The sequence below is a fragment of the Trachemys scripta genome, chromosome 3, assembly GCF_013100865.1.
Source record: "Trachemys scripta elegans isolate TJP31775 chromosome 3, CAS_Tse_1.0, whole genome shotgun sequence".
Classification (NCBI taxonomy): Eukaryota; Metazoa; Chordata; order Testudines; family Emydidae; genus Trachemys; species Trachemys scripta.
In genome coordinates, this window is record NC_048300.1 from 178126882 (window position 1) to 178139635 (window position 12754).

The window sequence follows — 12754 nt, forward strand, 5'->3', positions numbered from 1 at the left end:
GTTGCATTCAAATTATTTTCAGCGGCTTAACAAAGCAATTGCTGCTTTGACACTTACAATATCAGAACTTCCTGTAGCTTGGGATATTTTTGTGTGGGGGCATGTGTGAGTGGTGGTATTGTCCTATTCCCCTGAATATCTTCTCCATTCTTGTGAGCAGAAAACCAATTTCCAGAATTGGAGTAGTGTGCCTGCTTGCCAGAATGGAGGAAATGGCCCAGTGTGCACTGGGATGAGAACCCAGCAGCCTAGATTTTGTCAAGTTGTCCCACAGAGAAATATGAAGTATTTCAACATAGAGACTATGTTGTGAGAGTGGGACCGGGAGAGGGAAGAGAACTTAGTTTTAAGTTACTGACAAAATAACTGACTTGCAAAATTGATGACGGATTCATTAGAACTCGATACCATAACTGAATTGGGCAATGGCCTATGAGTTCTCTTTTTATCTCTGAAAATCTTTCTAGTATTCTTGTACTTGATACAAGCAAAGGTGCCACAAGTCAGGCAGGCTCTCACCAGTGTGCGTTTCCATGTGGCAATGGAAGCCCACCATGTGACTTCACATCAGTAAAGGTGGTAATGGTTCCCCTTCCTCATCCTCAATATGACCTACACAAAGCAGGTGCACTTAACTGAAAAGTGTGCCTTAAGTAGTTCAAAAATTGTAGGTGTAAGTGAAATTTTCATTTTGCAATACTAAAATCACTTCATACAAACACACAAGCATCAGAATCATTCAGTGGGTGGAGATTTTTTTTTTGTCAGTAAAGTTCCCTAAACATTCATCCAAGTGTAAAGCGCATAAATTTCTGAACAGAACTAGCAAAAAGACCAGATGTCTCAAGCAAGAGCCTTGTTTAGGCACCAAAATAAAAATGGAGAGGCATTAAATATTCACAATTCTGAAGTCCAATCCTAAGACTGAAGATGGCTAAATAAAGCTTTAAGTACATAGGTTTTAGGCACTCAGGTTTGGAAAACATTGGCTTTCTTTTTCCAGTGTCAGCCTCTCCCTTATATTTAAGAGACTTTTTTCTGGTAGTTTCTAAGTATGTACTCTCGAGGACTGCAACATGACTTAGTGAAGGATTCCCGACTATGGAGTTTATTCCCTGGTAATCCTTCAGAACCTGGCTATGCTAAACAGAACGTAGTGCAAGGTGTACAGCTTTCGTAGTAGGCATTTATGTAGATTGTTGCTGGGGGCAGTTGTGTGTTTTGTTGAGGTGGTACATTGGCAAGGCGTTTGTGCTCCCTGTTACAAGGAATTAATCTGTATTGCTTATATTCAATCGGGCTGCCGGCTACATCAGTGGTAGTTTATAATATTACTATAACTTTTACTGATAATCTATCTCGGAAGATAAATAAGACCACCTTTCTAGTGAGTCCATAAAGCTGAGAAAGCTGAAATCAACTAAGATGCTTAGGTTTTTTTAATCAAATTAGCTTGCTCTATTGACAAATAAGAGCAGGTGCTTGATGTTGGTTGTAGCTTAGGAGTCTTTGGGAATAGGCAAAGACTGATGCTGTATAGGCAAGCAACCCAAGCTACCTAGCCAAGGCCCCAATTAAGTGCCCTTTTCAAACAGGGATTCTTTCTGAATCAAGTAGTGTTGATTTGCTTTTGCATCCATGGCTGAGAGATGATAAAGATGGGTTGTTGCCACCAGTCTAAATCTGGAGCAATTCTGTTGGTTTTAAGTGTAGTCACATCAGTGCAAATGAGGTCAGAATGTCTTGGGGCTGGGTGTTTGTTTAAATTCATTGCTAAAAACAAATCTATTGACTGCCTCATGGTGGTGCTAATGTTTCATTGATGCCTAAGGGGCACAAAATCTAAACTAGTCTGTTACTGCCACTTGGCGTCAATGTATTTTTTTCTTCCCTTTTTTTATGGTGAAATTGCTTCAAGCTACTTTTGATTTTAAAAAAAAAAAAAAGGATCTTCATGTATGGAGCGAAACTTAGTGTTCACAATAAAGAAACTCAGCTTCATTAGCTGACTTGTTGCTACAACAGGATTAAACATGCAATTTAAACTGTCAATATTTTTATCCGCCACTAACTATTTAAACAGTCTGTACCTTGTTTTGGGTACAATATGAATTCCTGCTGTAGACCGATCACCTGTACATGTCAAAACTGTTTATGTTCATTGCTGTTCTCCGTAACTCTAATAATCACCATGGAATGATAAATGTACAACCCTGTATGAGTAGCTCTGTTAATAAATGTCTTTAAATTTCAGAGCTATGAATGAAGAGGTGGTAATGATGGCCAGCAAATCAGTACAAGTACACATTAATTGTTCCTGGCCAAAAGTGAGTTGTTATATTAGATTTTAAGGGTATAGTAAAATTTAGCAAAGAATACTAACGTTCACTCTTCCTGAACTTCTTGTTTTAGAAAAAATATTCTTAATGGGTGTAATTGGAAGGAGTAAAATGTGGAACTGTGATACACAGTTCCACTTATTGAGCACTTTTGTATAGTCAGAAATAAAACCGTCAAATACAAAGCTGTTGAATTAGTATGTCTCATGAGAATTCAGTCTCTTATTGGATGATTAACTATTGGAGTATTTATAACTACTGGTAGTAATCTTTCTTTGTTTTCCTTTTCTACACTATAAAGGTTCCTTTTATGGAAGGGAAAAGGATACAGATGGTGTTTGCCACTCTGTCCAAACTGCTTAGTTGGGGCCCCTTTTTAGTGTACTCAAAAGGCAGGAGTTCAGTGGTCTCTTACACTTTAAGTATGGTTCTATTTTGCTACTGTGAGGGCAGACAAAATTGCTTCTGGCAATACTGTGTTTTGCTTCAATGTTCTCATGTTTATGGAACCACACATGCAAATAAATGTGCCTAGTCTACTTGAAGATGTAATTGGTCTGTGGTAACTTCCATATGTGAATATCCATATAATGCTATGTATCTAACTTATTTCCCCTCATACTTAAATCAGTCATCAAAATAGCTTAGGGCACATAGTGCTAACAAAAACTTGGGGATGAAACAAAATGAGCTGAGAGCTACAAGTTTATATTCTTGATTGGGGATTGCATGCATACATTCTGCAATGTTTTAAAATTAAGATTTTTATTTTTGATGTGTGTTTAGGGGGGGGGAGGAAGGAGAGAGAAATAAGGACTCGAGGTGGGTAGCTGTTTGGGTTGTTTTAGTTTTGATTTTTAATCCTTAGCCAGTCACAGTTCTACCTCTAGTCACCTGTGGACCAAGAATAACCATGAATTAGTTAAAAAAAACTTGTCTATAAAGTTGGTGCTGAAATGTCTAGTGAATGCAATATATTACGAACAAACTTTAATTGTCAAGGGAATCCTCTACAATAGGTGCTAATAAGGTCTCTTCCAGGTTTAACTTCCATGTTTGAAAGTATTTCCTCATAATCATAATGCTGAATGATCTCCTCCTATAACCTTGCTGAGAGCTTCATACGCTGGATGAGTGTGATTTCTGTTCTAGCTCTTTATGTATAGTGCTTTTCATCAACATATAGTGATTTTATCTATAAATTTTTAAAGCCCTTTACGAAAGATCAGTATCGTTATTCCCATCTTACAGATGTGGAAATGATGGCAGAGATGCAAAGTGACTTGCCCAAGATCACCCAGCAGGCCAGTGGCAGAGCCAGGAATAAAACACTTATCTCCTGAGTCCACTGTACTGTCTACTAGTATAAGGCCAGAAAGAGTCAGACTTGAGACCGAATAGGGACTAGGTCTCCTGATTTCATAGACCTCTGCTCAAGCCTGTATATTATGCTCCCTCTCTAAACATGATGATCTTACCAAGAATTTGTCCTAGTAATGCTTGAAAAATACACACTGTGCTACCTAAAATATTTTATCCATATGGACACAAAGTAATCTTTGTAATGACCCATTAAAGATATCTAGTCGCTAAAGTCCTGAATATTGTTGCTCATAGCTGATATACCATTATAAAGCAAGGGATTAAAAGTGCTATATTATGACTGAGTTAATTAGTAGAACATTTATGTACATATGCTGAACTGCAGTGTTATACTGCAATACCCAAGAGGGCATTAGATGGGTGAGGCATACTGTTTCTAGTTGGCTGAAGACTTACTTTGCCTACAGTTATAGAAAAACTAATGTGATGCAGCAAACTAAAGCGAGGAAACAGTGTGAGTTCAACAAGTCAATCAGATCTGGCATGTATGCAAATATCCTACCAGTTAGAATGTATAAGCTAATGAAAGTACTCTGGCCCACCAGCCTTTGCCTCCTGATTTTTATTAACTCTCATCTGCTCTGGGCGAAAACCCAGCAGATAGTCCAAGCACAACAGGTAACATCATCACATCTAACTTGAAACAAAACTAATTATCTCTATTTGATGCTAAAAGCCACACCATGAACACAGGCCAAAATGATCAGTAAAATCCCATTATAAACACCTGTTCTCCACACAGCTATCTTTCTACTTCTTTTGAGCACCAGCACCTTCTAATGAACCTTCATCTTATTATGTAAACTACATCCAAGATACTCACTTACATACTTGAGTAGTTGACATATTAGCAGCTGCTGTATTATATATGCAGCGTCTGCAGCATGGTCTTCATAAATTTGTTGAGAGATGGTTGTGAAGGACAAACATGCTTTACTAAAGTGAATGAATAATTATCATTGTAAAACAGTGGTTATGAAATTTAGCTGCAACTTAGTAGCCATATTTTAAATCAGCTGCTTCAACATTCTAAGCCATTTGTGTACATTAGGTTCTTTAAGGGTAGGTTACACTTTTACTTTTTGTGTGTTTCAATTCTGGGTAATATGACCATGTGTGTGGGTTTTTTTTGTTTTGTTTTGTTGGTGCTGTTTAAACTTTTAGGCTAGTGTGTGTGATTAAAAAGAAAAAATTGTATCCACATTGTCCTCTTGTATTGTAAGTTAGAGCCCAATGCAATTTGAAATAGAATATTATACCTTCATAAGTGGGTTTACAATAACTGTCAGCTGATCCATACCTACAGTGCTGCTACCAGTACTTTTAGTGTGCCAAACTAATGAATAGAACACTGTTTTTTCCAAATTCAAGGAAAAGAGTCTCTAAAAGCTTTAAAATGAGCAGAAGCCACTTAAAGTTCTCTGACAACAATCCAAATTACATAAAAATCTTGCTGTGACAGCTTGATGTGCAATATGCTACTTTTTCACTAGTGTCTTTATTTAATCCAGTTTTCTAAAGCACATAGTACCTTGAAATATACAGCAGTCACACTTTTCTCCTTAGCATCCTACTGAGTTTAAAAAATTAAACAAAAAAAAAAAACACAAAACGTGTGCTTTCAACCTTCCTTAACTGCTTTAAAGGACACGATCTTTGCATCTCACAGCATAAATTTTTTACCTCTTATTTTTTATTTGGCAAATGAACTTTAAAGTGTAAATAGGTTTTGTAAAGCTGAATGATTGACCAAAAATGAAAAATAAGTTAAAGCCAGGTTGATCTATGGTGCCCCGTCTACCTAGCCTGCAAGGGCTATTCTAGACCCATTTTATTTAGTGTGTGATCTTGCATGCAATCTATACTCAGAGAGGTGTCCTAGCATGCACAGTTCTGCAATTTATTGAATACAGCAAAAAATGCCCAGGACCTGGTCAAGTTAAACATAAGATAACCCAAACAGTCAGGGATATGGGTTTGCAATCAGAACACATCCTCCAATTTCATCTTGCCTTTGCAATTCCCCCCTTTTTAAAAGTTATTTTATTTTGAAGAGACCCTGTAAAACCCTTTTCCTACTCAGACTGCATGTGTCCAGAATCATACCTGCTTTTTGTCACTAAAGTAAACAAGTTAGTTGCCTTTTACTCCTGTTAAGCCTGCATGCTGAAGAGAGCAAACTGTATATTGTTAATTCTCCACACATTTGTTTGCATGGTTCCAGTTAGTTTACATCTGTTGTTAACCAGTTAAGACCATGGGGTTTGCACAGGGGTCATTGAAAGCCTAATTTGGCCTGCAAAACTTGTCATGAGTGTGAGAAGGGGAATTTGAGGGGGGGGGGGAAACTTGCAGAGCCCATGCTCAGTTTGCATGGCTGCCAGTTAGAAAACAATACATCTTGTAAACACAGCTCACTGGTAAAAGTTTTCAAAAGTGACCAGTGCGTCAGGTGTTTCAATTTTAGGTGTGCAAGTGAAGATACTTTTAAAGGGTCCTGATTTTCAGAAAATGCTGAGCCCCCACCCTCTGAAAATCAGGCCCCTTTCTAAGGTGTCTTAAAATCACTAATGACATTTGAAAAACTTAGCTACTGAGAGAACTTTCTCTTCCACTCACATGCCATCTTTTTATAGTCGCTCTTCAGAACAGAATCGTACTTTAAACATTGCATATTAAAGGTAGCCTGCCTTCCTGAAACAGAATGAAAAGTTACATATGCTCCCTACATCTAGCAATCTGAAGTCCCAGTTTTAGTTGTAATCTGGCTTTAAACATATTTCACAGTTTATGCATTAAGATCAGGCCCAATATTATTCAAATTATTATATAGTTGGGAACCCTGATGTGCAGAGTTGCAACACTCACACTATAGCTACTCTTAAATGTATTAATAAACTATAGTTGTAAATATATCCGTCACAAACACCCCAACTTCGTAAGACAGAGATACTACAGAATGTACATATACTCACACCATCCCTTATAGAACAACCTGAAGTGTTAGCCATTGTCTTCCTCATCACCGTCACCTTCCCCATCATTACAAGTGGCCATCATTCTGGCACCTCCCAAGGATGGACTCTCTCTCTCTCCTACTGCCCCTAGGCTGGGATGCCACTTTTGTAATATGTTACGCTGATGCCATTGTGTTTGATGCCTATTCAGTAGGGGATTTTTCCCCTTTTCCTTATTTGTATTTCTTCACCGTACTAATGTTGGAGTGTCTTTTTCCTATAGGTTACTATATCAATGATCCCAACTTATTATCATATACATCAATTCGTTACCATGGCCCTTTTGTGAGTAGGTATCATATTTGTTAATTCTGTCCAAACCGGTTATTTTGGTTCTTCCCAAGTTGTGGTGTACCTGTTAAGTTTAAAAAGATACGAACTTAGGAAAGCCCCTATGCCAACCTGCTTTAACGCATCCTCTATGTTAAAGGTCACAGCCATATATGAACCTTCTGCTTTAGCTCATCACTATGTATCTAGGTGAAAGATCCCAAACATATGTATGCTAACCTTGCCGTAGCTCAATATACAGGATGTGGCCTCCAGGTCCCTTGTGTTACAGCCAAAATACACTCTAATATAAACCTAGTCTAATAAAACAAATAATCAAACCCATAAGAAAAGATATAGAGGCAAGCAAGCAGGCTAGCCTTAGATATATCTCATGTACCTGTTATGTACATCCATTCATTGCCAAGATGATTCTGTGGTCAGAACTTCCCCTCTACCTCTATTTGCAGCTCCCCAAGTACTTGGAGTTTTCCACTGGGCCATTTATCTGTTCAAAGTCCATAGGCCTCAAGCCTTATGCTAACTTGCTGAAGCTAATGTCTTACAGGATACAGGCCTCTAGGTCCTTGCATTACTGTTGAATATAATGCAAAGCAGTGAATATAATAAAGGCAAACTAGCCCACTGGGCTACGTTATGTATGTTTATAGGATACTGATCAACCCATTCTACCTACTGTGGCAAAAAGTTGTGTTCTCTCCCTCATCCTCTGCCAATTCTTTAGAATGATGGCCCTGTGCTTTGTACTACTGTTGTACCTATTGGATATTTTGCTGTGGCACATCTTCCCAGAGAATTTTTACTATATCTAGAACTTCCATCTTAATTATTTAAAAAAGAAACCCCAAACTTCACTAGTCTGTGTCCTACATTAAGCTAATTAACCTGAGCGCAAGGGCCGCTACATCTCCAGAGAGCGGAATCTGCAGCTCTCCAACTGTTGCTTAGTAGAGGGCATTTAAGAAGAGAAGAATGAGTTCATTTAGTGAGGTGCTGCTGATGTGAGAAACCTCTTCAAGGATAACAAGGGCTCATTATATGGCTTTTCTTAGAGCCATCCTTTTTAATTTTGGTTTATTTTGAAATGCCTGTTGTAGCAGCATGAATGTTTATAATGGCTGTTGGTTTGCTTGCAACCCAGTTGCAAAAAGCTTTTATTTTACAAGTACATTGTATAACAAAGTAAAATCTAGACTTATTAGTTATGAAACCAATATTAAGATTTTGTTTCAGTTTCAAGAATGAAAAAGTTCCTTATTGTGTCTAACAACGTGATCTGAAATAATCACACATTGCATTGAGCTCTGAAGGAGAAATTCAGGTCTCAGTCCTATTCATACAAGTATGCCATGCTCAGAGGGTTGTCCCGTTGAATTCCACCACAGGATAAAGCCCCTACCTACTTCATGCTTTTCTTAAGACAAATTTTTCTAATGTGTGTACTCAAGGGGTTGCAATCTGCCCCCAACGAAGGGGACATTCCCCTGTTGATTCAGCTGTATTGCTGCTTGGTACTGTGCCACTGCTACCGCCCTTTCACGGTAGAGAGGGTAGGAGGAAGCACAGCAGAGGTGAAGAGATAGGGTGGCCAACTTCCTAATTTATGAGGACTGGACCCCCTGCCCCGCCCCTTCCCACGAGGCTCTGCCCCTGCCTCTTCTCCCGAGGCCTACCTCACACTCACTTCAATTCTCCCCTCCCCGCCATTGCTTGCTGCTTTCCACTTCCCTCCTCCCAAGCTGGGCTTCCTCTGCTCCAGGGCTGGGATGGGAGCTGCAGCCCAATGCAGAGCCTGCTGCCTGCCTGACCATGAGATGCCGGTGGGATGCAGCCCCAGCTGAGCAGGGGTGGGTGCGGGTTGATGACCCAGCGCTTTCCCCCTCACCCCCACCCGCAGTAACCAGACTTTTAGTGTCTAGTCAGTCCATCTGACCAGACACTGCCAGGTCCCCTTTTTGACAGGACTTTATAGTCAAAAACTGGACACTCGGCAACCCTACGGAGAGAAGGTGTGGCACAGCAGCACTCTACTACATGAATCCTCACTGGTGCAGGACACAATGAGAACCCAGTGCCAGGTATATGATTTAAAATAGCTGCTGGGCTGCTCTAAGTCACCTTGGAGCTGGGGTGGGCAGTCAGAATCAGGGAGCCTATTCTGTTTTTTAGAGTGTTGTCCCTTTTTGACCTGAACGGAAGGAAAATTTTGGGGCTCAGGCAATATTCTAGTTGGATGTAGAATTGATGGATTCTGGTCTTTTTCTTTGATGCAATTGTGTTTGTTTCCAACATAAAAGTCCTGCTCCTCCAAATGCAGGAGGAATCAAGAACAGAAAGCAGTTCTAAACCTCTTTAGCCAACGCCAGACATAAAAGCTCTCTCTCTCTCTAGGTTTTTCCAGGGTCACGCTGTGCTCACAGGCTGCTGCTTGGCGTTCTTGCTTTTTTGCATCTGCCTCTGTTCTTGTCTGTCCTCAGTTTCTGTGTGCTGTCTTTCCCCTCTCCATCTCTAACACACCTACTCAAAACAATACTAACCCAAAAAGTCCTGGGTGGCTTCACACACCTCTTTTGTCTTAGGTGGGGATTTATGCTTACAGTTATATTAATTTAACGGTGACTTCACACCTATCAATCTCAAAGGGGTTTTAACTCAATCCATAACAAGGTTTCACCCAGCTCATAAGAATAGGTCCTTGTATTGTCCTCATTACTATAGTGTCTGAGCACCTTCCTGAAGTACATGAAATGGTGTTGACTAACATCAGGTCACATGTGGATCATTTGTTCTCTCATTCTCTCCAAATTGGGAGAATTATGTTTGTAGTGGAGTGAGGTTTTGGGGGTTGTTTTATTTTTTTTTTTTAAATGTACATGCCCTGTCTTTGTTAGGAAAGGCAGATTAATTCATAGATTTCAAGGGCAGAAACACAATCGTTATTCTCAAGAATAGATTCTGAAGACAATAATTTTAAAGTATCTTTTATTTAATCCTTCAATTACAGCACATTTAGCCCTGAACTGAAATGAGTCTCAGCTCAAGGGCTGAAGCAGAGTTCAAAACAACAAAGTCGCAGGCAACTGTACTGCAAACTGTAGCTGAGAAACCCGATCACTCTGATTCATGCTCTTGATGGCATTAGCATTCTGGTAAACCTATCCCTGTCACTTATTGATGCTTTTCACACTCCGCAGCAGTCTCAGGATCAATGTGAACAGCTGAATATAGAATGCACTGAGAGGTTTGATTTTATACACAGATTGATAGATTAGGAACAAGAGATCAGCCTGCGTTGGACTAAACCAGGGTCACGGTTCATACTGAATAAAAATCTCCCAGACGTTTTATAAGGGGTGAAATTGAAAGAATGTTGATTTTAATTATTTCAAGTGCACATTGATATGTCCTTAAAGAACACAGGGAGGAGTTGATCTGTTTGTAGGGCCACCAGGACCCCCAGGTAGATTATACGCTTGACTGCTACCATATGTTCAGCTGGGAGTGACATTACAACCTATCCAGGGGAGGGGACCTTGATGTGAGAACCATAACAACCAATTTCCTTTAAATACCGTTGTCTGCTTTATTGTTACACTGAAGCACTCAGCTAACAGTTATACTTGCTGACTGGTTTCCAAAAGGGTATATTCCAAAAGTTAGTTATTGTTTAACAGGACATTGTACAGTTTGGTAGGCCCCAACATTAATTTACTCTGATTTCATTCTAAAAAACAAACAAAACCCCAAACAGCACCTTGCTCGTATTCACTTGCTAAAACAGAGTGGCAAAGCAACCCTACAATAATAATCCAATCACCACTTTGTATGTAGAATGCAAAGAAGATTGGTAGGTTTGAATTTCAGATCTCCAAATATTTATTACAAATAGTGGCATAATGACATAGTTTGACATGTTTAAATGTTAATCTTTTAAAAACTTGTCAATAGCACTTGTTCAGTTGTGTGACTATAATCATGCTGCTCTGGAATTAGCCACAAGTTGATCCCGAGTTAGCGAAATTTTGTGCTATTCCTATCTGACGGACAATAACAATCATTTCACTTTGCTTTCTCAGTAGTGACTTCTTTCCAAGTCACACAGACAAAGAAGGTGCAAATTCAGTATTGTCCGAATTGCTAGATGATGAACCAGAGTGGTTCTACTGCAAATTAAATTGCTTCTTTTATTGCTAAACAAATATTAAAGCAGCTTTATGCTGGGACGTGCAGTGGATCATCTTGAAACACTAAACCAAATTATCAAACATAAAGAAATGAGAAGTAACATTTTCTTTTAGCTGCTGAAGGAATCACCCTTCTATGATCTGTTTCTTGAAACTTAATTTGCACAACGTGATGGGGGGGACCACCCACACCTCTTGTTTATGTGTTGGGCTCCTGTGAGGTTGAAAACAGGTGAAGGATTTTCCCTAGCTACAAATGTAGTCTCTCCATGAAATGTGAGTGCATAGAGCACAGAAAAGTCCAATTCATAGAAATTAATCTTGTATGTCAACAAAACTATTACTTTCAGATGTTTTTATGCTTTTCACACTGTTGGATAATAGTTCTGTATATATTAATGCTTACATGTGTTATAGCTACAATAAAAAATACATTTAAATAAAGTTAAGAATGTGAGTAAACACAGCCAGCCTGCCTTCAATTTACTGAAAGCACATTGAACTGTCATTCTGCACCTGCTGAGCCGGTAGTCAAATTGTTCCTTGGACTGTCAACATGGCCTGCATACGGCTTCATGAGCCAGGAGAGCAAAAGGTAGGCTGGGTCTCCCAGGATCAATATTGTCATTTCAACACTGCCAATGGTAATCTGCTGGTTGGGAAAAAATGTCCCTTCTTGCAGCTTTCTGAATAGTCCTGTGTTCTTAAAGATGTGATCGTCATGCACCTTTTCTGGCCAGCCCACACTGAGATCAGTAAAGCGTTCCCAGTCATCCACCAGTGTCTGCATAACCATAGAAAAGTACCCTTTTCTGCTGAACCATAGAAAAGTTGCCACCTTCTGTGGCAAGGTGGGGTGGAGCCAAAATAGGGATGTGTGAGCTGTTTATCGCTCCAACACAGTGTTAGGATCCCCATAGCTGCAAATCCACCCAGAATGTTCTGCACATTGCCTAGAGTCTCAGTCCTGTGTAGCAAGATACATTTTATGGCCCTATGCACTTGCATGACAATACCCCCACTGTGGATTTTCCAACTCCAAAATTATTTCCCTCTGCACTGTAGGAATCTGGCATTGCAAGTTTCCCCAGTGCAATCGCCACTCGCTTCTCCAGTGTCGATGCAGCTCTCATTCTAGTGTTCCTGCTCTGGAGGGCTGGTGCAGATTCAGATATAAGGCCTTTCACATCTGAAAGTTCTGTGGCCACTGCTCATCATCCCAAACCTGCACTATGATGCGATCCCATCAGTCAGTGCTCATGTTTTGCCAGAAGTGGTTGTCCTCCTTCTGCTGATGCTCCGTTGTAACGAAGCTGGTTCTGGCGGGAACCAACTGAGAGTGCCAATTCAGGATAAATTGCTTAAAGCAGGGCAGTTACAGCCCAAGGCTGGGGTTTTTTCACCTCTAAGGCACACCAAACCAGCCAGACAGAGAGGACTTTGGTTTTACCCCACTGGCTAACCACAAGTCACACAAGCAATTCTCTTAGACACTCCAGTTTCCCAGTATCACCACCAGTGCCAGTCGTTATGAGGACAA